This window comes from Podarcis vaucheri (assembly GCF_965113315.1).
Source record: "Podarcis vaucheri genome assembly, chromosome: 16".
NCBI classification, from domain to species: Eukaryota; Metazoa; Chordata; class Lepidosauria; order Squamata; family Lacertidae; genus Podarcis; species Podarcis vaucheri.
Genome location: NC_138754.1, coordinates 15,495,954 through 15,520,490, shown reverse-complemented (window position 1 = coordinate 15,520,490; position 24,537 = coordinate 15,495,954). Strand labels below are relative to the sequence as shown.

The following is a 24,537-nucleotide window of genomic DNA, read 5'->3' as shown; positions in this document are numbered from 1 at the left end:
TCTTTGCTTTGCCTCCGGGCCTTCCCAGAAGCCTTTGCAACAGAGGAGGACAAAGGACACGGCTTTCCAGAAGGGTATTTTCTGGGCAACTCTCTGTCCCGGAATCTTCCAAGACAACAATGCCCATTTACACCACAAAGAACTCATAACCCACCTGCTCTCAGCAGCCAGAAACACCATAACCAGACACTGGAGAGACCTGTCAGGAGTAAGCATGGACCAATGGTACCAAATAGTATGGGAAACAGCCCTACTAGAAAAATTAACTAATAAACTGAAACTGACACGGGGACAAACAGAAGAAGACACCTTCACCCCGGTATGGCTCCCCTTTATTACACACACAGCCCAACAGGACATTGACAATAATCCACCAACAGCATACAAATCAATATGGCTAACCTGATCCAAAACACCCACCCACCTCACTCACACATGAAAACAAAGATCACCACAGCCAATCACAAGCAAACAATCACACCCTAGGCCAACCTCGACCTCTCTCACCACCAAAGGAACACAAGTGAACAACTCAAACAACGCTGACACCAAACTCTACACACATAAAACATAACAGAAACACCGCCACCCGACCCCACCCCCATCCATCTTCCCTCTCTTCACCCCCCCTTTTCTTCTCTCTTTCTTTTTTCTTCTCCCCCTAATGCCTCAACAAATGAAATGGATTTGTAAAAATGTTACATGAAAAAAAAAACAAACCAAAAATGAGGCACTACACTTCTGTAAAACAAGAAAATCCTTAATAAATAAATTAATAAAAAAAAAAACTCTCTGTCCCGGAAGATGGAAGGAGGCGCATCTCGAACTCAGAACCACCCTCACTGTCCCAGGGGAGGGAGAGGCAGTGCAAAGGTCCCAGCACTAGTTCAGCACCCAGGGAAATCTAGCCTCAGTTCTGGCAGTGAACCAGTGGCACCTTGGCCTGAGACCAGGGTAGTTTTGTCCTGGCCCCAAAATCTCCTGCCGGATCTCGTGGCCTTGAAACTCCCCTCCCTTTGCCGGCCTGTTTCAAGTGCAGAGGCTGCAGTGGAGGCTGGCTCCATTTGGACTGAAGACTCTGCCTGATCTCCGCCTGCCCTAACCTGCCTGGCTCTGCCTGGCCTTAGCGCTGGCTCCATGGGCTGTTTGGGTTTCCTGCCTTCTGCCCTAGCAGTCCCAATGGGCCCCAGCCACCCGGAGGGGCTGGTCTGGGCAGGATTGCCAAGCATGTAAAATCCCCAGTGCTTTCCCCTGGCAGGATGCTAGGCAATTCTAGGCTGCATCAACAAAAGTCTAGTGTCTAGATGAAAGGAAGTCATAGCAACACACTATTCTGCCTTGGTGAGACCCCACCTGGAGTCCTGTGTCCAGTTCCGGACACCACAGTTTAAGAAGGATATTGGCAAGCTGGAAGGTGTGCAGAGGAGGGAGACCAAGATGATAAAAGGTCTGGAAGCCAAGCCTTACCAAGAACAGTTAAGGGAGTTGGATATGTTTAACCTAGAGAAGACTGAGAGGTGACACAAAAGCCATCTTAAAATACATGAAGGGCTGTCACATGAAAGATGGAGCTTGTTTTGTGCTGCCCCAGAGGGGAGGACCCAAACCAATGGATTCAAATTTCAAGAAAGGAGATTCTGACTAAACATAAGGAAGAACTTCCTGGTGGTAAGAGCTGCTCAGTTGTGAAAAAGACTCTCTCAGGAGGTGGCAGACTCTCCTTTGTTGCAGGTTATCAAGCACAGCTTGGATGGCCACCAGTCAGGGACTCTTTTGTTGAGATTCCTGCACTGCAAGGGGTTGGACTAGATGACCCTTGAGGGTCCCTGTCCAACTCTACAGTTCTATGATTCTAGGACTGTGAGGTGTGATTCAAGCACAGGGCCTGTGTGCCACTCACTTGCCTCCAGTTGCTCAGAGGAAACTACAACTAATCCAGAATGCGGCAGCTAGTCTGGTGACAGGGAGCGGCTGCCGAGACCACATAACACCGGTCTTGAAAGATCTACATTGGCTCCCAGTACGTTTCCGAGCTCAATTCAAAGTGTTGGTGCCGACCTTTAAAGCCCTAAATAGCCTCAGTCCAGTATACCTGAAGGAGCGTCTCCACCCACATCATTCTGCCCGGACACTGAGGTCCAGCACTGAGGGTCTTCTGGCAGTTCCCTCGCTGCGAGAAGCCAAGTTACAGGGAACTAGGCAGAGGGCCTTCTTGGTAGTGGCGCCCGCCCTGTGGAACGCCCTCCCACCAGATGTCAAAGAGAAAAACAACTACCAGACTTTTAGAAGACGTCTGAAGGCAGCCCTGTTTAGGGAAGTTTTTAATGTTTAACAGACCACTGTATTTTAATACTTTGTTGGAAGCCACCGAGGGTGGCTAGGGAGACCCAGAAAGATGGGTGGGGTATAAATAATAAATTATTATTATTATTATTATTATTATTATTGGCATATGACTGTTTTATTTACCTTTGTCCCATAGGCCCATTACCACCACCACCGCACAGTCTTCTGAGTGCCTAGTAATGCTGCTGCAATAAGCCAAACGGTAGAAGGGAACATGCAAGGTACAGGGGGAGGATGATGTCCTCACTTCCCCAGTGGCTTAATGCCAATGCGCCCTCCTTTGAGGAGGCAGGAAGGCTGCAACCCTTCAGTCCTGCCTGTAGGGGCATGGGGTAGGATAGTGCTTTTCTGTCAAGTGGCCCACATGTCAGGCCCAAAGCAGGGGGCCATAGAGCCCCCCTGCCGTGTGCAGAACTGTGCAGAACAGAACAATTCTAATAACCCACTGAAGCATTAATGAATATTTAAGGGAAGTGCTTCTGAATTGCCTTCGCAAGGGGCCACAAGGCAATCGAAAGGCATCACAAACAGCAACGCCAATTTAGAAAACACCAAGGAAAACAGAAGAAAACCAGAGAGGAGGATTTTAAAAAACTGTCAAAAGCCAAATTGTCATTGTGAGGGCAGTTCCCTGCTCACTTGTGCAGCTTCTTCATATAAAACATTTGACACACACACAGTGCATTTTTCTAAAATAAAAATAAAAATAAATAAATTTAGTACTCTATTTTTCCTACTCATATTGAAATACTGCCCCTCAATGAGGCCAAACTTAAGATTCACAAAATGTTTAGGGGTGTGCGCCCCCCCGGAAAAAAGCACTGCACATACATATGTCATTATATTGTTATGCCACTTCAAAGAGCTTGGGGCTCACCCCGTTTTGCCTTCACAACACCCCTGTCAGGTAAGCTAGAAGGAGAGGTAGCTCAGGCTCATGTCACCCGGGCTCTCCAGCCCTAGTCTGACACCCTCATCTTGATGCCTGGGGCACCTTTGGCCAGGGATGACAGGCGTCTTGGGCCAGGAGCATCTGTGGAGAACACACACACACACCCCGCCCGGCCACAATCATTCTCCAGGCCTGCCGTAGCCTGCTGCCTGCCCTGTCACACAAGCTCTGTGTTTTATCCGCTCACTTCCTATCATCATAAATGGGGCAGAGGAGAATCCATGCTGGCTGGCTGGCCAGGGAGGTGGGGTTGCGGGGCGGCGGCGGCGGGGGGGGGGCAAAGATTCTGCTGGGCTTCTCTGCAATTTGCGTACGGATCCCGTCCAACCTCGGTGACCAAACTGCTGTTTCATTTTATCAATTTGCTCCCGACGCTGCTCCTCCTGACATTATTTGAGACAGCTCTGCAGATTTATCAGCTGAAATTAATGGCTCGGGGGTGCGGGAGGGGGGCGAGGATGAGCGTGGTTGAAACTTCTCCTGCATGCTGTGCCCTTGAAGAAGCCATTGGACTCTTTTGCAGGTCAACGCACCCCCAAGGTTAGAAGAAGAAGAGGACGAAGACCCCAAGGGCAGAATCCACCACCCCCCGCCTAAAAAAAACACACAACCCCCACAGACACCCTCTATGGGGATCAAAACCCTGTAGGAATCAAGTTCTCTGCTCACAGATTCAAATTCATGCCGACCTCTGCTGTCGAAATGGACATTTAGGCTGCAGTCAATGGCATGTCTCCCTGGAAGCAAGCCTCATTAAAGGCAGTGGAACTTACTCGTGAGCAAACATGTACAGGATCCTTGCAGGGATGGCTTCTGTAAATCCGCGAATGTCCCTGGAAAATAGGGACACTTGGAGGGTGTCTGGGGGGGGGGTATATTTTTGCACCTTGCTAGGACCCTCAGATGTTCCTTGCCTGAATCCCAGATGATATTCCACGGAAGGAGGAAGAGGCAGATCAAAACGAAGTGGACTGGTTCGGATTCGACAGCCTTCCAGGCCAAAGGAAAGGGAGGAAGCTGGCCCCTCCTCCTCCATCGGGATGAAGCGATGTCCTTTGCCCTGGCTCTGGTGTGGGCCATTAAGGAGCCATCAAAAGCCAGTGTGAAAAAGGGAGTTTAGAAATATCTCACCACCACCACCAAAAAAAAGGAAGGGGGGTGGAGGTCATTCAAGCGCCTAATGGCCCAGCAATCTGGAGACCCCCTGGGTGGAGAAGCACAAAGCAGAAAGCTTTGCTATAATCTTTCCCGGAGCAAGTAAGTGCCTGAGGAAGCCTTTGAGTGCCTGAAAAGGCAGGGAGAGAATTGTGAAAGCTCTAAAGTTTGGAAGCTGCCGCCGCCGCCGCCTTCACAAGCCAGAGAGGCTCCGCTTTTGTTGCTGTGCTGGAGACACGACTGTCGTGATAACAAGGAGGAGAGCAAGGAAGAGAAGCAGCAGCAGCAGCCGCCCACATCTCTCTGCCGTCTTTCTGCCTCTGCAATATATATTCTTGCTCCCTGTGCCCACCACTCCTGGATTTCCAAAGCTTTGTTTACTCCAGTGCGCGTTTGGAGTTGGCTTGAAAGGCTGGGGCTCTTCCTAAGGAACAGGAAATCAGAAGCCTTGCAGCTCCTTTCGAAACCAGGAAGCGTTTCTGGGGTTCAGGCCTGACTGCAAAACACCCTCCTCTGGGACCCGGAAGCTGCTAGAAACCCTGGTCCGGCTTCAGTCTGATACCCAGTGTTACGGAAATTACGGGGGGGGGGGCACATCTTTAAAGTTGTTAAATGTTACAAATATTATGCCTGAATGTATCCTTTCAACTTGACTGCTCAGGGAAGTTACCTAGCTTTAAAAATAATATAAAATCAACTCCTTTGCCAGTTTCCTCCATTCCAAAGCTATTTTGCCCTTGAGAAAAGGACTCCAGGAAGTGTCCAGAGGTGACAATTGCTGAGCTGATTGTTGGCCAAGGAAAGCCTAATCCCATCACCAAACTTGCCAAGGGGCCAGACATGCAAAGGAAGTTCTATTGTACTTTGGGTGGTGGGACTTCAGAGGTGTTTGTCTGTGCTAATCTTATACCTGGGTCTTGAGCCCTGACATGTCTGCTTATGTTAATCTTGAACCAAGGACTTGTCTGGACATGTTAGTCAAGGTTGAACTAGTGTAACCCCTGTCTACCCCTCCCCTTTTGTGACATGCCGGTGATGTAAAGATGATGTATCAATGATGCTGTGGGAACTGTATCCTGGGATGTGGTGGGAAGTTTTAAAAGTTCTTGTCACTGCATTCTCAGGGTTCAAACTTCTTTGAACCTGTTGCACAATAAACTTTGGTCTACAGCTATTTGCTCCGGTTGGTGGCGGGACTCCTTCCTTTATTCCGCAGGGACCCGCGGGCAAGCTGGGTGAATGAGCAGCCTCGCACCTAGATTTTTCCATAACACCAGACAGAGAGAGTGCGGGTGTAGATGGCAAGGGGGAAACGCTCAGCACTTTCTCAGGGACACTGTTACTTGCCTGCATAGCCTGGGACCATTTTTACGTACTGTGGCACTAACAAAAATGGCACATTTTTCTTGTAAACCGCTTTGCAGGGTGCATGAGCCTGCAGGCGCCTGAGCCATCGCGTCACTTCCAGGAGAGATGCATGGTTTTGGCTCCGGCACACTGCAGGCCCTGCAGTAAGTGCTGCCCCCAACAGTGTGGCACCTAGTGTGTCCCCGCCCCCCTTAGCTACGCCTCTGCAAGCAGGATATAAATTACATGAAATGAATACGAAATAAATAAATACAGCATGCATACCCTCCAACATTTCTCTGATGAAAATAGGGATGTCCTATTCCACAACAACAACAACAACAACAACAACAAAAATATTACTTATACCCAACCCATCCAGCTGGGTTGTCCCAGCCACTCTAGGTAGCTTCCAACATACATAAGAAACATAAGAAAACTATACAGAGCTGCCTTTAGAAGTCTTCCAAAGGTTGTAAGGTTGCTTATCTCCTTGGCTCAGGAGGTCACATAATTCCATACCCTCCAATATTTCGCTGGTGAAAACCGGAATGTCCTAAGGTGAAGCAGGACATTTCAGCATCAAATCAGAAACCGGGACAGCTGTAAATCCAGGACTATCCCTGGAAAATAGGGACACTTGGGAGGGTCTGCAGTGGCTGCAATCAAAACAAAATGAGGCACCATGGAGTTCAATCCATGCTTCTCTTGCCAAGATCAAATTCGGCTTTGGATCAACTGCATCCCTTCTTATTAAAAACAAAAAAGGCAGAAAAGTTACTAGTCCACATGACAGCAAACAAGGACTAAAAAAAATGAAGGCTAGTGCCCACTTCTGCAAATTATCCTGTCCTGAAAAGACCCCTCTGCAGAAAATGGGGAGGCTTGCCTAATGAAAATTGGATTGATCAAAGCACCACGGAGTTTTACTCAAGATAGCCAAAGTTATTTAATAAAGGGGGAGGGGAGTCATTACTAAATGTCATTATAAAACAAGCAGCACCCAGTATGAACAACAGTAATAAAACATAAAGCAGACACAAACTTTCAGGCGCACCAGGAATTTAGATATGCAGAGCTCAGGTGAAATTCGAAGAACATCGCATAAATTCCACTCAAGGCACTTTTCAAAGGTGAGGGTGGCAGCTTTGGAGCAATATTTGAGGAAGATAATCCTATCAGGACCAGGAGACTCTCCTCCAAGACAATCCTGCTGTGCCCATTCCCCTCACCTCCCTCTCTCTCCTGCTGCTCTTAAACAGCTGGGTTGAGGGTGCTGATGCCTGAAACATGCGCTTAGCAAAGGTGCATCGCACAACCAAAGAGGCACCCTCAGGATCTTTTGCAATTGGGACGGCAGCCCAGATATAATTTAAATAAAGTAAATCAATCAATCAATCAATCTATGACAAGCTTGGGAGTCTTCGGTGAGGTATTGATCAAAAGCTTTTTGAAAGTCTGAGTACACAATGTCAACCAGATCCCCTCTTTCTATAGGCTTGTTTACACTCTCAAAAAACTCAACTTGCTCTTGCAGAAGCCATGCTGGTTCTGCTTCAGCAAGGCTTGTTCTTCTACATGCTTGGTTATCTTAACTATGAGAACCCTTCCTGTCAATTTCTCATCAAGCTAATCTCCCCTGGATCCCTTTTTAAAAATTAGTACTACACTGGCTACTTTCCAGTCCTCAAGCACAGACGCTGACCTTAGGGACATTTTTGTTAGAAGATCAGCAAAGAGATCTGTCCTATCCCTTCTGCTGTGGTGCAAAGAGCCCGACCAACTTCTCTGCCATCTCTTCCTCCTCCTTTAGCAAAGGCATCTCACCATCTTTGAATGCAAAGCTCCCGAGCTCTTTCATTGTGGAAGTCCTTTCAGAACACTTGGGGTTTTTACAAGGCTATTTGGCCATCCAGCACAGTGGCTTTCATAACTCCCCTGCCCCTGCCCAACGTCCACCGTGGGAGCCTCAGTGGACCACTTGATAAACTTTAAAATGTGCTGCCCCCCCCATAGCACTATATGGATTATTGGTTTGGGGGTTGTGGGTGGGTTTTGTCTTTTCCCACTGCTTGAATTATGCTTTTTTATCTGCAGTCACCTGCTCTGGGACCTTCTGTTGAAAAGAGAGCTAGGAAGACAATAAATCACAATGGCGATAAGTGTACTGTCAAATGAGCATAATATTTTTTCCATACTGCATTAAATGAGAAGAAAAATAAAACAGCCTGCTCGTCAAAGCCAGCACCGCATTGAGAAAATCACTTTCTTTAGTCCAGAGAAAAGGCCTTTTAGTGGGTAAGTTTTCAGAGGAGGAATTGTAGATTGTACCAAGGCTGTGTGATACAAAAGCCACAGGCTGAGGACAGAACCTTCCCAACTTGTTTGATAATCCAACCCTGATGAAAACAGTCTCAGTTTCCATTGTTAGGAAAATAGATCAAACAAACACGAGGCCAAGCACGGATATTATCTAGTCTTCCACTGCCTTCCACCAGACCACATGAATGGAGCTCGGGTCCACCGGTGGTCCATCATGCTTGGTGTTATAAGAATTTTAAGGTGTGTATATATATATGGTGTGTGTGTATATATATATATATATATATATATATATATATATATATAGTAAATGTTCATAACTGCACATATAAACCACATGTCTGAAACCCCACAGAGAAAGTCCTGAAACCATTTTGTTCCTCCCAAATTGACCTCAAATATTTCTCTGCAAGGTCAAGGAAAATGGAAAAGCCTCCCCATTCTCTTTTTGTTAACAAATCCTGTCTTAAGTGTATGTCTGTGTATGAATAGGGTGAGTCTGTGACCTGGCTCAGGAACTAAGTATTTATCATTACAGTACAAAAGACTGGCCAGGCTCCCCAGGTAATCCAATCAAGTGACCATTAACAGGTGACCTGCCAGACAGGAGATAAACAACGCACTCAGATTTCTGTTGTAGACCACCTTTTCTATGATATAGGTATGATGTATTCGGGGGGGTGGTCTTGGGCTACACCCCTTCTGAGATGTATGTATGATGTTTCTGGGGGTGGCCTTGGACTCCAGGGCAGGCTCTCTATGGGCTCTTGGATTCCCCATAAGGGAAGAAGGGCAGATTTTGTTTACAACATTGGTCATAAGAGCAGAAAGAGACTTCTGGATCAGGCCAAAGGGGGCCCATCGAGGCCAGCATCCGATTCTCACAGTAGCCAACTGGATGCTCCAATGGGAAACTCGCATGCAGGATCCAAGCACAAGGGCATTCTCCCCTCCTGTGGCCTCCAGCAACTGGAATTCAGAAGCATTGCTGCGTCCAACTGTTTGAAAAATGTCTCTAGTCCACTCTGACTGAGAGCAGCTAGCCAGTGTCCTTCCTAATGGAAGATGACAGGGATCTTCTGCATGCACTCCATGCGCAAGAAGAGCATAGCTGCACTAGCTCTGTACTTAGGAGACAGACCATAGCTCAGTGATAGAGCATCATACTCTCCAACATTTCTCTGATGCATATAAAGGTAAAGGGACCCCGACCATTAGGTCCAGTCGTGGCCGACTCTGGGGTTGCGGCGCTCATCTCGCTTTACTGGCCGAGGGAGCGGCGTACAGCTTCCGGGTCATGTGGCCAGCATGACTAAGCCGCTTCTGGTGAACCAGAGCAGCGCACAGAAACGCCATTTACCTTCCTGCCAGAGCAGTACCTATATATCTACTTGCACTTTGATGTGCTTTCGAACTGCTAGGTTGGCAGGAGCAGGGACTGAGCAATGGGAGCTCACCCTGCTGTGGGGATTCGAACCACTGACATTCTGATCGGCAAGTCCTAGGCTCTGTGGATAATAAAACGGTAAGCATTTAAAAACATCCGTATAAAGGGCTACGTTCAGGTGTCTTCTAAAGGTTGTAGAGTTACTTATCTCCTTGGCTCGGGGGTTGCAAAACTCCACACCCTCCAATATTTATCCAATGAAAATTCTAAGGAAAAGCAGGACATTCTGGGATCAAATCAGAAACCAGGATGGTGTCTGTAAATCTGGGACTGTCCCTGGAAAAATGGCACACTTGGAGAGCCTGGAGCATCCACTCTGCATGCAGAAGGGTCAGTTCTTGACACTTTCTCTAGGTAGGGCTGGGAGAGACCTCCCCACCTGAGACCCCCAGTCAGTGCAGACAATACTGAGGTCGGTGGACCAAGGATTTGACAGCTTCCAATGCACTGAGATCTGCCTCACTCTGCTGCCCTGAAATGACATTCAAAATCTGCCCCTGAGGCTGCCACTCGACTTAATCAGGCAGCTGGCGGGTTGGGGAGTTGTCTCAATCGAGAGCCTCTTCTTTTACAGTAAGAACTGGCCCCCACCAGTCTGTGCACACAGCAGCCAGTGCCGACAAAACCCAGATCCCTGTCTGTTCCCACACCCCACACACTGCAGAGAAGGACAGCAGAGCCTCTGCTCCTGGCAGGACTACAAGGTGGGTCAAAATTCAACAGGTATGGCCTTTTCAAGTAGGAAAACTCCATGGGGGTGGGAAGAAATGCCTCTTTGAATTTCTGCCTGTAAACATATATCATCTTGGAATCATGGAATTGTAGAGTTGGATGAGGCCACAAGGGTCGTCTAGTCCAACCCCCTGCAACGCAGGAATCTTTTGCCCAACATGAGACTCAAACCCAGAATCCTGATATTTAAGAGTCTCATGTTCTACCGACTGATGATTTATTTCTCCAATTTGTAGACCACCCTTCACCCCATCAGAGTGATGCCAAGATATTATTGTTTCCAACAATAAGCACATATACAAAATTAATACATCAAATATAACAGTTATTAATAACAGCCCAATTAATAAAAAAGCAATAGAATAACAGCATGAAATCAATAAAGCTGAAGTGGTTGCACATTTCCCCTTTTCAAACGCCTACTCGTTTGAAATTTGAGTGAGCCACAGAGTTTGAGCCCCACCGGCTCCTGTTTTTCCAAAAAGGCAGCCCTGATTTTGTTGGGTACATTGGCATCAGAGGAAAGTGAGCCAGGGATATGTACTTGGAACAACCTAGCAAGGGAGCCCCGCACCCAACCCTGCTCCATGTGCCAGAGGGGAGCCCCAGCTGAGGCAGCATCTCAGCCATAGGCGCCGACTCCATGGGGCTTGAGGGGGCTCGAGCCCCCTCAAAAAAATTTTTGGGGGGGCTCAGCCCCCCCAATAATCTCGGGCGCCGCCGCCGTCCCCCGCCTCCTCCGCACCTGCTCCTTCGCCAGCCAGCCAGCCGCGCGCCCTAATCGGAGAGCCCCGGCTGCCAAGGCACTGCCGGAAATCCGGAAATCCCGCGAGAACAGGGGAATCCCGACTGGCCACACCTCCCAGCCAGCCAATCGGCTGGCTGGGGGGGCGTGGCTTGCCCTATTTAGGGCCGGAGCCACTCTATTTGCATATTCATGAGCTTATTTATTATTCATGAGCTTTCCCGGGCCCCCCCAATATTTTTTCTAAGTCCGCGTCCCTGATCTCAGCCCCACTGATGGACACAGCAAGTGAGTTCAGCAGCCGAGTGAGTTCAACAGCAGGGCCAGGAAGCCAGGACAGACTGCTCTTCCCTTCCCCTCTTTGTTCTAACACGTTGGTAAACTAATCTGATGAATTACAGATAATAGATATGCAGGTAGATCGCCAGCAGAGGTGGGGAGGGTTTCCAGTGTATTGCACAGAACACGTACAGCTATCTGCCTGCTGGACAGAATTTATGGCTGGCTGGGTGTGCCCCAAGTTGCAATGAGCTATTGGCCCTTGGGGGATGTGCGTGTTTCTTTGGGGCCAAGGTGGCTGGCCTGGAGCAGCTGGGAGACAAGAGGTTGATGATGGGGACATGTTCTCTGTTTTCTGCTTCCCAGACAAGAGTGTGCTTGGAGAAGGAGGGTCTCGGGGGGGGGGGGGAGAGGGTCAGGCTGCGGAAGAGGGACCTGCTCCCTTAGAAGGAATACAGTCCTTGGAGAATGAGCAGTTATCCTCCAGGCCACAGGGAAAATCTGGTGGTGGGTGATTCAATCATAGGGAAATAGATAAGACGGGTGTGTTATGGCCACAAGGTGCCTTGCTTTGCTTGGTGCAAAAGTTACAGGTGTTGCCTGTCACCTAAGTAGCCTGGAAGTTAGTCCTGGGGAGGAGTCAGTGGTTGTGGTGCATGTTGGCATCAGTGACAGGGGGAAATGTAGTCGCAAGGTTCTGGAAGCCAAAGTTAGGTAGGATGCTGAAAGCCAGGACCTCCTAGACCTAGATGATTTTCTCTGAAATGCTGCCAGTTCCACATGCATGTCCAGGCAGGTAGATGCAGCTCTGTGGTCTCAATTCATGCATGAGGCCATGGTGTCAGGCAGAGGAGTTTGGATTTGTCAGGCACATTCTGGGGCAAACTGGTCCTGTACAAAAGGGATGGGCTCCACTTGAACTGGGATGGAACTAGACTGCTGGAGCTTAATATACAAAGGTGGCAGAGAAGCTTTCAAAACATGGATAGGCAAACTAAGGCCCAAGGGCTGGATCCGGCCCAATCACCTTCTAAATCTGGCCTGCGGATGGTCTGGGAATCAACGTGTTTTTACATGAGTAGAATGTGTCCTTTTATTTAAAATGCACCTCTGGGTTATTTGTGGGGCATAGGAATTTGTTCATTTTTATTTGCAAAATATAGTGTCCCCCCCAAGGTTTGAGGGACAGTGGACCGGCCCCCTGCTGAAAAAGTTTGCTGACCCTTGTTTTAAAATGATTGACAGGGGGAAGCCAACAGGAGATGAGGATGGTCCAGTTGGGAACAAATCTCCCCCTGGTCCCTGCCTGGCTGGAAAAAAAATGATGAAAATTTAAGCGGTGAAATTTAAGCCTTGAGCTAGGTGTTGTGAGTGCAGGGGCTCAGAGTGACAATTTAGAGAAGCCAAAACATTGCAGGCCAAAGCACAAGTGCCACTTGAAAACAGAGATGGTACCCAAGTGTTTATACGCTAAGGCTAGAGGCCTCCAGACCACGATGGGCGAAGTGCTTGAGGACAGCATCATTACAGTGGGCATGGTGGAAACCTGGTGGAATGGAGAGAACCAGTGGATCACAGCTATCTCTAGATATAAACTCTATATGAAGGACAGCGAGGACATGCCAGAGGTGGTGTCACCCTGTATGAGAAAGCACTAAGTCCAGCAAACTAGAAGTCCCAAAAGGGGCGAAGAATTACCAACGAAAGAGGAATGGCAGATGAAATTAATGGACTATGCAGAATTAGACAAGATGAGAGGAAGGATTCGAAACCTGCGGGATCAGAGATTCTCAGAGGACTGGAGTAAATACGTGAACTATCTGAAAAGCAATTGTAATCAACAGATTATGCTAGTAGGATTGCAATAAGTTTTGTAAGGAGGACTATGTGAAATATTGCAGAGAAAAGTATGAAGAGAACTATTAGTGAAGGACTATTAAAAGTAATAGTGAAATTAATGAAATGCAGCTTAAGTGATAAAGATTGAAAAATCTTCAGATGTGGTTGATGGAAGTCCAAAACACTGAATAAGATGAGAATATATGTTGTATGTTTTTTTGGAAATTTCATATATATATATATATATATATATATATATATATATATATATATGTCCCGAAAGGGGCAGACTTCTCCGCAGAATCATTGTGGGGAGCAATACTGGACCCCAAAAGTAATTTGGTACTGGGGTTGTTCTATTGTTCTCTGACCACAATGCCCAGTGTGATCTTGAGATGAAGAATGAAGGAAGCAGCCAAGAGAGATGTTGTAGTAGAGGGTGAATTCAATCACCCTCACATTGACTGGCTACCTAAGTGTCCTAATCATGACAAAGAGGTGAAATTTCATAATACCCCAAATGACTGTGCCCTAGAACGGTTAGTCATAGGGCAGAGGGGTGGCCGGGGTGTGTGGCCCTGGAATTAAATTTAAGTGGCACCCAGAATCTGGTGTGAGATGCAAGTGATTGGAAACAGTGGCCACAGTGCCCAGAAAATGCAAAACATTCACATTTGACTTCAAAAGAGGAAGCTTCTAAAAAATGAAAGGATTGGTTAAAACAATGTTGAAGGGCAAAGTCTGGAGGATCAAATGTTTCCACAACGCTTTGGGGGTTGTTCAAAACCACAATAACAGAAGCTCAGCTAGAATGTATAATGCATATCAAGGAAGGTACTGCCAAGGCCAAGAGGGTGTCAGAGGAGCAGAGTCAAAGGAGCTATTAGAGGCAAGAAGGCTCCTTCAGAAAATGGAAGCCTTGTTCAAATGAGGACAACAAAAAGGAACATAAACTTTGGCAAAGAAATGCAAGCAGACAATAAGGGTTGCTTACATCATGAATTTGATGAAAATATTGCTCAAAGCATAAAGACAAGCAACGGCAAAAGATTAGTAGCAAGAGACTAGTTAGAGAGGCATTTGGACCTTTGGATGACAAGAGAGAACATGGTGTGCTAAAGGAAGACGAGGAGATTACACCTAGAAGCTGAATGAATGCTTTGCATCTGTCTTCCCTGTGGAAGATATAGGGCAAATTTCTGTGCCAGAGCTAACTTCCTAGGGAAGGAAGTTTGAGGGACTGGGGCAAATAATGGTGACGAGAGATGAAACTCTAGGCCTCATTGACAAATTAAAAACTGACAGATTAATCAAGTCTGGATGGCATCAACCTGAGAGTTCTTAACAAACTCAAATGTGGCACTGTTCATTTTTTCAGAAACATATGTAAGTTGTCCCTAGGATCAGCCTCTGTATCTGAGGACTGGAAAGTAGCCAATATAATAACATTTTTAAAAAAAGCCCCAGGAAGGATCCTGGAAATTACAGACTGGTAAGCTTAATGTCTGTTTTGGGGAAGTTGATGCAAAGTACTGTTAAAGCTAGAATTACCTAGGTATAAAGAACAAGTTTGGTGCAGTTATGGCTTCTGCAAATCTCCCTAACCTAATAAGGGTTCTTTGAGAGTGTTTAAACATATATAGAGATGATCCAGTTGACATTGTGTACTCAGACTTTCCAAATGCTTTTCACAAAGTACCCCATGAAAGACTCTTGAATAAGAGGTGATGTTGTCTTTATGGAGCAGGAACTGGAAAAGTAACAGGAAGCAGAGAGTAGGAAAAATGGACAGTTCTCCCAAGGGAGGGCTGTAGAAAATGGAGTCCCCCCAAATATTAGTATTTGGACCCGTGCTTTTTCACTTGTTCATGAACAACCTAGAGTTAGTGGGGAGTAGTGAGGGAACCAAATCCACAAAAAAAGAGGTTCTGAGGAGCTCCAAAATTCTGCTCATTCTCTTCAGACTGCGTGGATGGGTAGTGAAATGGCAAATGCAATTCAATGCAAGCAATTGTAAAGTGATGCACAGTGGAGCAAAAACATTCCTAGCTTCCCATATGCGCTCATGGGGTCTGAGCTGGCAGTGACTGACCAGGAACAAGACCTTGGGGTCATAGTGGATAGCTGGATGGAGCTGTCAACCCAGTGTGCAGCAGCTGTGAAAAATGTGAATATCATCATGCTAGGGTTTAGGAAAAGGGATTGAAAATAAAGCTGCCAAGATCATGAGGTCATTATGCAGATCTATATGGTGCAACCATGTTTGGAATAAAGCATTCAGTTCTGGTTGCCTCACCTCAAAAAGGATATTGCAGAGCTGGGTACAGTTTAGCGAAAAGGTGACTAAGAGGGGACATAATAAGAGGGGCATAAAATTATTGATGGTGTGAAGAAAGTGGATAGAGAAACATTCTCTCTCTCATAATACTAGAACTTGGGAACATCTGATGAAATGGAACATTGAACAGACAAAGTACATTCTTCACACAGTGCATAGTTAAACTATGGAACTCCCTCCCACAAGAAGTTGTGAGGGCCACAAATTTAGATGGCTTTAAAAGAGGATTGGACAAATTTATGGAGGAAAAGGCTATTGGTGGCAACTTGCCATGATGACTATGTCCTACCTCCATTGGTGGAAGCAGTAGGCTCTTGTTATATGAATTCTAAGCTGTCATAAATAAAATGCACATGTGTAAGTGTGCAAGGTAAACAGACTATATATATATATATATATATATATATATATATATATATATGCATAAACCACATGTCTGAAATAGTAGAGAGCAATACAGCATCCATATTTAGCCCCTAGTCAAGCTCAGAGCCCCCCTAAAGTCACTATCAGCAAATTCTTGATAGGTCGCCCCTCTGCAAACCATTTGAGACGTGTATGTGTTGAATGGCCTAGCTGACCTGTCAAAAGAGCAGATATCTATGCAGGAATGAAAAAGGCCCTTGACAATGAATTCTGGAGTCTAGGTATTCACCATTTCAAAAGGATGCTTTAGACAAGCCAGGAGCAGCCATAATCAGGTGTTGTCAGGCATACAGATTGGCAGGCTTGTAAATAAATATGTTGAAGTAGCATGAACTCTGAGCATTATCTGATTCACACATGCAACCCATTTTGTGGGTTTGGGGGGGTGTCTTTCCATTACAGAGGTGGCCACTATCTGTGGGTTTAAAAATTGTAACACGCTTTTGTTCTCTGCTCCTCACCTCCTTGCAAGGGGAAGAAGGAGACTCTGTTGCAACAGAGGAATAAAGATCAAAAGCATCAGCTTGCCCTGCTTCCTTGGAAATCTCTGTTTGCATCTCTGACTGATAGAGGACCTGAGAGACACAACATCTCTTAATGGGGAGTTGGGCTGCAAAAGCCAACCCCAATTTTCTTACACGCTCTGAATACCAGTTGCTTGGAAATGCAGGAGGGGAGGGTGTAGCCGCTGTGCGGGTCCTGCTTCCAGGATTCCAACTGCGGCGTCTGGTTGGCCACTGTGAGAACAGGATGGGTCCCCTTCATCCTGATTCAGCAGGGCTCTTCTAGTGTCCTTACTCCAAATGCTTTGGAGAATAGAATGGCTTTTAGTTGCCAGTGGAAAACCCATCAGGGTCTCTGCCATCTAAGCCTCTGGAGGAAGGGCATTCCAGAGTTGGTGGGGCCACCACAGAGAAGGCCCTCTCACACTTCACCTCACAGCAGGCTAAGTCCACCCAGGGGATGGTGGGAAGGTCACAGCAGACCCAGAGAAAGAAAGAAATAAATGATGGTGACCCAAGATCCAATTGGTAGGTCAGCAGACACCGGGTTGCACCAGGAATTATGGGGTGCATTGTGTGCCTTCAGGCAAGTAATTCTCTGCCAGCCTCAGTCCTTCTGTATGTGAGATGGGAATAGCTCTAAATGCTAGCAAGAAGATTCCTCAGAGGGATGTTCTGAGAATAGGCAAAGTAAAAGATATCAAGCTACTCTCACATTAAAAATGCTATATACAAGGAATAAAGAGGATTGCTCTCTTAATAGATTTACAAGGCCCTTTCGCCTGGTGGACACAGAAATATAAATTTAATCTTTGAGGCTGCAGAAAGACCCTCAGCTCTGCTTTTGGCACAGCCCAGAAGGCCTCTCTCTCTCTCTCTCTCTCTCTCTCTCTCTCTCTCTCATGACAAGATCAGCTTTTAAAGCCAGTTTGCAAGATTAGGTTCAAATCCACACCAGCAAAACACACACCCCAACCCTCCTCCAGCACAAATCACATTTCAGGTACCCAGGAAAAAAAATTCAATTATAGCCAGCCGAAGGGCTTGTTTTGTGTATTTTCTTGCTGCAGGGAGAGAAATTATTCATGTAAAATTTATCTGGGCCAACACTTTAAACCATTCGGTAAGAGGACAAAGCAGCCTGAGCCCACAGAATGACATGCCTTGGAGGGGGGGTAGGTGGTGGTTGCCCCATCCTGAGGTATCCATTTGTCACAGTGGAGGTTTTGTTTTATCATTGGGTGGGTGGGTAGGGAGAGAAGGGGCAAGGCAGGCTGTGAAGGAGGAAAAAGCAACATAGGGTGGGGAGTCCTTTTTTTATATAGGAAAAAACAGCATCTGCACATGCACACACAATCTGGAATGAATTAAAGGAAGTTGAACTCTAATGTGAACATTGCAAGTGGATGATAAGGAACTCCAGCAGAAAGAGGAATTCTCAAGAGCTTTGTGCTGCCGTTTCTTTTTTTTAAAAAAAAAAAAACCTGAAGTGATAACGCCTTCCTCCAGCGAAATATTCCAAAGGGAAGCTCTGTAAACTATACAGCAGAAAAGTGTGTGCGCATATATATGTGTGTGTGTGTGTGTTTGGAGAGAGAGTAAGAGCACACAAGAAAGAACCTTTTCAGAGAGATAGCTCCTCTGCCTGAACCCAAATTTTGCAAGTGGAATTGGCACACATTCTCAGGCTGGCTTGGGACATCCTGGTGTGCAGGGACTCAGCCACCCATTCATTAACACGGGGCCTGATCCATCACAAACGTCTTCTGCATGCGCCTAAGTAAAGCCAAGCGTGAACTTGTGGGGCTTCCATTGATTGCTAAGGGGGCTTTGCAAGAGAACTCCTCATGCTTGGTGCCTGTTTGACCACTCTTAAGAGAGCCCAGAATGTGTTCCCTGGCCTTGCCCACACCCCAATAATCATTTCAGTCCATTTCCCTCATTGGTGGGGAGATGAAGGGGCCTGCCTTGTAGTTCTATGCAGTCACTGCAAACAGGTGCTAACGCCATTTCTTTAGCAGCTATTTAATGCCCACCATCTGTAATTAGAATAACATGCAGAGTCCAGCCAGGGCTTTGGGGCAGAGGATCAGGGCTCCACTCAGCAGAAGGAGAATGACACCTCCACTCCATACAGCAGGGATGGCTGAGCACATTTTGGAGAACTAACCTGCACATCTAAAGTGGAGGGATGTCAGAGCATTAAGTCCTGATTCAAAAATTACTTTGCTTGACCATTGCAATGGACTAGATGGGCCATTGGCCTGATCCATTAGGCTCTTCTTATGTTCTTATGTTTTCTGCACTGCAGGGGGAGCGGGTTGGACTAGAGACCCTTGGCGCCTCTTCCAACTCTGCAATTCTATCTCTTTGGAGGCAGGCCACTGACACTCCCTTTTTCCCATGGAAGAAACATAGCGAACATGCCTAGGAGTTATATGAAAGTTCTTCTGATGGTCCAGGCTTGGGTGGAATAATCCCCTGGTCCAATTTCAGGTTGTCAAGAGCAGGCCCTGAGCAGTGACTCCACATCCCTGGCCAAATTAATGTTGAACTGACTCAAGAGCAAGAAGGCCCAATCCTGGCATAAGACATGGGAAGATGCCTTTGACTCTTACGCAGGGGTATTTCCCAGCCCTGCCTAGAGATGCCAAGGACTGAGGCTGATCCCTTCTGCTTGCAGGACATGTGCCCCATCACAGGTCTCCTCACCCCCAGGCAGCTGAGGATACCTTTTCAGTGCACTCCTTGAGAGCAGGTACTGGGCCTGTAAATAACACATAAAGTGGACTGATTTGAGGCATTTGTGTCCTGCTGCCTCTCCGGGTGGAGCTGCAGAGAGAAACATGGTGGGCACCAAACTCCCTTTGGAAGGCAGGCAGGCAAGTAGGCAGTCACCATCCCATAGCAGGCTGACATTCAGAAATAGCTCTCCTCTTCCTAGTGCATGACAAATTCCAAGCGGCCCTTGAAGAACGTTGTTGGATGAACCTTCTGGCCACATGCAGAAGATCCCACCAAGCTTAACACCTACCTGATAGCAACTAACAGCGTCAGCTTGGCTACCTTCTCCCACTCCATAATGCCTGCTGTGTGTCTTTGTGTGCTGCCCACACAAAAGCAGGTGGTATGCAGAGGGATATCTGTGCAAACCTCCAACAGGTTGCCGCCTCTCAGTTCCACAAAGTGGGGATAATAATCACTTCCTTCAAAAGCCCAGCAAATTCTAAATAACAGACCAAGAGCCAGTGGCTTGCATGCTTTCTGTAGGGCGGGAATGGGGTATATCAGAGACCTGAGCAGCCTTAAGCAAGTCCTTATCCCTGTCACTGAATAGTAGTGTGAGAAGGGACTCGAAGGGCCATCCAGTCCAACCCCCTCTCTCAGCCACCCTTATGAAGATACAAGAATATGATACAAGAATCGGAGAGCATCCTGTTATGCCGAAAACATTATTTGGGATGTTAAAGGATATTATTGACTGATCTGACCACTACGATGCTTGGCTGGCAGAGGGTCCCTTAGGCATGGTTGGTCCTAACAGGGTGCCCCAATTTCTCACAGCAACAGGAGATCCCCCTAAGCCAGGAGCAGTCCCCTCCCAGTGTGAACAAAGCGAGCCTATCACACGGGAGGGAGGGAGCCCATCCTCTCTCTTCTTCAAGTCCAGTGGCATTGCACCCAGCAATGCATCCAAGGCTGTTCTCTCCCCTCCAGAAAGACTCCTGTCCTGGAGTCCCCCCTCCCTGCTGCCCAGGCACCACCTCCCCTCCCCGGTGCTTGAGCCTGCCCAACATCCCTGGGGCCAAAGCGCTGAGGCAGCATCAGGTGTGCTCGAAGGAGCCGCTGTAAGTACCTGCCCTCCGCCCTCCTCCTCCTCCTGGTTGTGTCATTTTTCTTCCTGGTCCTCCTCTGGAAAACATATTTGTCATGCTTCTCTCCTCTCCTCTCTGACTGGAAGCTGGTGCAGCTCAAAGATTTTTCTTGGGCTAACAAATATCCCTTTGGTTTCTTAATAAAAATTAATTAGCACCATTGAATATGATGGCTTTCCCCTTTGGAGGGAGCTGATTTTCCCAGAGAGAGAATCATGTGGCGGTTTTATTTATTTGCAAGGAGGGAGGTGGGGATTTCTGAGCTTCTCCTTCTTCTTTTAATCCTAAAGAAAAGACCCTTGTGAATAAAAGCAAATCGCCAGCAGATTTTATAAAAAAATGTGTGTATATGTGTGTGTGTTTATTCAAGGCAACTGTGACACTCTTTGCCAATCTCTCTCTCCTGAAATGTCCTCCCCCTTAAATTCGGACATGATATTGCCATTGATGTTGTGGTAGGATCTGATTGGGGGGCAGCAGCACACAAGAGAGAGGTAATCCACAATACCAAATTAATAATATAAATGTCTGCAACACGCCAAGGGAGAAGGACCAGCCAGACAATCCTCCTTTGGCGGGGGCTAAGGCAGGACCTGTTCTTAGAGCCCCCGCTTCTCTCCCAACCCCAGCCCTTCCCAAAGGAGCCAATGACCCCCCCTTCTTTGCAAGCAGCCCCCTTTCCCTCAAAACCCCCCTCGCCATAAGAGAGGGAGGGAGCTTCACGCCGCATGACAAAGGCTTGTGCAGGGGCTGTTTTGCAGGGATCCATTTCTGTGTGTGTTGGGGGAAAGGATGGTTTCTGCACACAACGCCTCCTTTTAGCTTCCCACCCCACCGCCACGCAAGCCCCCCACCAACATTGCCTCGCGCACACCCCGATAGAAGACCATTCCTGCAAAGCACAGATAGAGAGGGTGCCAGACATACGTGGAGCTGGGAATGGGGGTGGAAAGAGGGTTGTAAGCAGAGCAATCTGAGGGTGTTGAGATCCTTCCACACACAACACAACCCAGCGCCTTGAAGCCGGGGGATACTTCGGCAAGCACCACGAGAAGACCATTTTTCATTGATCCTCGGAGCCTTCCCTACCCCCCCCCCACCCGCTAGACAGCACATTACACTCGTTTAGCAAGGCTCCTCTGCACACACACAACACGGTCGTGTCAGAAAGGGAGCCTTGTCGCCCTGCAGGGGAAAAGCGCCCACAAAATGCCTCTCGGCATCCTTTCCAAGGCAAAAGAAACGCCAAGATGCCAGCTCCCTCTGCCCCGGGGCGGGGGGCAAAGCTGATTTTCAACACCAAATATTAATACTTGCTAACAAAGGCTCTCCAGGCTGAGGCAGGCTCAGCTCACTGGCGGCGAGTAAATAATGAAGCAGAGCTAAACGGGGATTGCAGATTTGCTGCTGCCATCGAATAATGCCGCCGCCGCCGCTGCCCAGATTTCAGAATTCGGAGTTTCGGTGGGAGGAGGAGGAGGAGGCATGCTGACAGTGCCCAAACCAACCTCCAGGCATCCGAGATCTGAGATTATTTTATTTGCACCAACAGGATACAGCCCCAGACTTTAGAAGTGGAAAACCCGAATATCTGGGTGGAATTGGGGCGGGGAGGGGGAGAGGAGCGGCTTGCAGAGGAAAGACCGTCCAAAGGGCATTATCACCATCATCATCATCACCAAACAACAACAACAACAACAACAAAAACCCCACCGGGGCATCTCAGATGTCAAGCCCCGCAAACTGGCGGCAGCCGACAGATAACCTCAACCTTGGGAGATAAGGAGGCGCCGTGATGGACAACAAGCACTCTTCCTCCCCACCTCCCAGCCCGCCGCCCTCCCCGGGGTTATCTATGGCGAGAGACGCGCGTCGAGGCGAGGTCTGGGGAAAGGGCGACACTCCGCGACCAGCGCCCCCTCCCCGCGGCCGCCCCAATGTCCCCGGCTCGCCTCCTCTGCCCCTCCAACCCTCGTCTTAGCAAGATCATCCCCCCCGCACATACACACAGCCCCACACCTCCAGTCCAAAGAGAAAGCTGGGCGAGGACCCCCCCCCCCCATTGAGCTGGTACCGCAGCCCCACTCCCTTCCCCCAGACTTGGCACCAACGAGGTGTGTGTGTTTGTGGGGGGGGGGTATCCTGGACGCCGCCTTGGCCCCAGCCCACACCCTGTCCAAAGAGGGGGCCCCTCTCCCTCCCCTCCCCACAGCGCCATAGGCTGCGAGGGAACCCCACCCCGCTTCTCCCTCTCTCCTCCCCCCACCGCAAGGGCGCAGCCTCGGGGTACCTGCTGGCGGGAGGGAGGGCGGGAGGCGATGCGGCGGCGGCGGCAGCCAAAGACAATGGCCGGGGCTGGTCCTGCCTTCGCCCGCCTCCTCCTGGGGCCGAGGGATGCTCAGGAGGAGATGCCCGAGGAGGATGGAGAAGATGCAGGAGAAGATGCAGGAGAAGATGCGCGAGGCGGGGATGCAGGAGGGTCCGGGAGCGGCGGCGGCAGCGGCAGCGGCAGCAGCAGCAGCGGAGGCTCCGCCACCTCCTCCCGCCTCCGCCTCCGCCTCCTCCAAGCGCCGCCCCGGCTCGGCCCCTCCCTCGCGCCCTCCCTCTCTGCCAACCAAGCGGGGGACCAGGCCGGGGCCCCGGGTCTCCTGCACCCCACCTGGGAGGGACACCCGCGCAATTCAGCCTCCTCCTCTTCCTCCCCCGCCCACAGGGCTCCGCCTTTCAGATGGGGGGGGGGGCGGGAGGCGAAGGTGAACAATGAATGCAGCAGCCACCAAGGCTGCTGCTCCTTGGAAGGGGGGGGACGCTGGCTGGCTGGCTGAGAGCGAGACTGTTTTGGCTTCCCTGCCCAAGCTCTAGGGGTTCTCAAGTCCCTGCTGGGGGTCACGACCTTTCCCCCCCTAGAAGCCCCAGTGCGGGAGGGGGGACTCGACAGAAATAGGTCCATTTGTTTACTGAGTAGACTTTCGGACCCCTCCCTTTTCATCAGCCACAAAGCAGGTTCCAACATACCAATGCCATTATCGTCTGAAATTTAAAAGCATAAAGCACAACATCTGCTCAGAGGCATCCTTTGTTCGTTGTCAAAAACTCTCTTATTATTTATTTTGCCAATTTATTTATATACTGGTCACCTTGTTCCAAGGAGCAGCATGGGCAGCATACATGGTTTCTCCTCTCTCCCTGCCACCACCTACACACACACACACACACACACACACACACACACACCCCAATTTCATCTTCCCAAGAAGCCTGCAAGGTAGGCCAGAGAGACAGAGAAGGGAGCAGGAAGCTGCATTTTTTACTTCACAACAGTTAGTCGCACAGCTCAGTAATGCCCCCACCAACAGGCTGAGGTTCAGGGTGAGCGCTGGATTTGAGGAGTCCCTAGCTAGGCAGTGTGTCCTCTGGTGGGGTCCCCTCCTCCCCCAGCTTGCTGGTTCTGCTCCAAGTGATGTCGCCCAGCTGAGTCTCTCCTGATCGCCTAGAAGACACTGTAACTCACCTCCAGTGACTAGGCCAAGCATAGGAACTTGCTATCTTTAGAGTCAAGGCATTGTTCTGCCTAGCTCAGTAGGGTGGTGAGCAGGGGGCATTTTCTGTCCTTCCTGGAAATGCCAGCAGGGATTGTACCTGGGGCAAGTGCTCCTCCACTGAGGAAGGGCTCTTCCTTTTTAAAGAGGGACTGGCCCAAGGTCACCCACAGCCACATGAACCTGGATCTCGCTGGTCCCAGCCCAACATGCTGACGAACACACTGCACTGACTTTCTTCCTGCCGTTTCCTTTTGGAACCGATCCCTTGGCACAGATTAAACATTGGCTTCTCCATTTCCAGCCTGACAAGCTCTCTTGCAGTGGGATTTCCACAGAACAGGAGATCTTCACAGGCGCAGCTCATAAATGTTTATTTGGGAGGACCAACCTCAGCCTGCCCTTAGCCATCCCCCACCTGCCTGCCTTCTTTCATACAATCAGCTCAAGGGGTGGGAAACCCAGCTAGCTGCTTCCTCCTCCTCCTCCTCCTCCTCCTCCTCCTCCTTGTCATAGAATCATAAAGTTGGAAGGGGCTCCAAGGATCAACTAGTCCAACCCCTTGCAATGCAGGAAAATCAATGAAACCATACATGACAAATGCTCATCCAACCTCTGCACAGTCTTAGTCTTGTCCTTGCAGAACTCAGCAAGGGGGGAGGAGGAAGACAAAACTATAATGAGCTGGATCT

At 48.7% G+C, this 24,537-nt stretch overlaps 1 protein-coding gene across 28 annotated transcripts in view; it reads right to left on the bottom strand.

Annotated features, from left to right (window-relative positions):
* The window catches only part of NRXN2 (neurexin 2), a 338,128-nt gene extending 315,127 nt beyond the window's left edge, over nucleotides 1-23,001 (bottom strand). For 9 of the 28 annotated variants that reach the window (XM_082204215.1, XM_082204220.1, XM_082204245.1 and 6 more), the window contains exon 1: nucleotides 22,597-22,994. The gene's annotated coding sequence lies outside the window, so the exon portion shown is untranslated. Of the gene's footprint in view, nucleotides 1-4,071; nucleotides 4,091-22,596 lie in introns of those variants that run through there. The other 19 variants (XM_082204246.1, XM_082204247.1, XM_082204217.1 and 16 more) reach the window with 5 other exon arrangements.
* Between the last annotated feature and the right edge of the window lie 1,536 nt (nucleotides 23,002-24,537).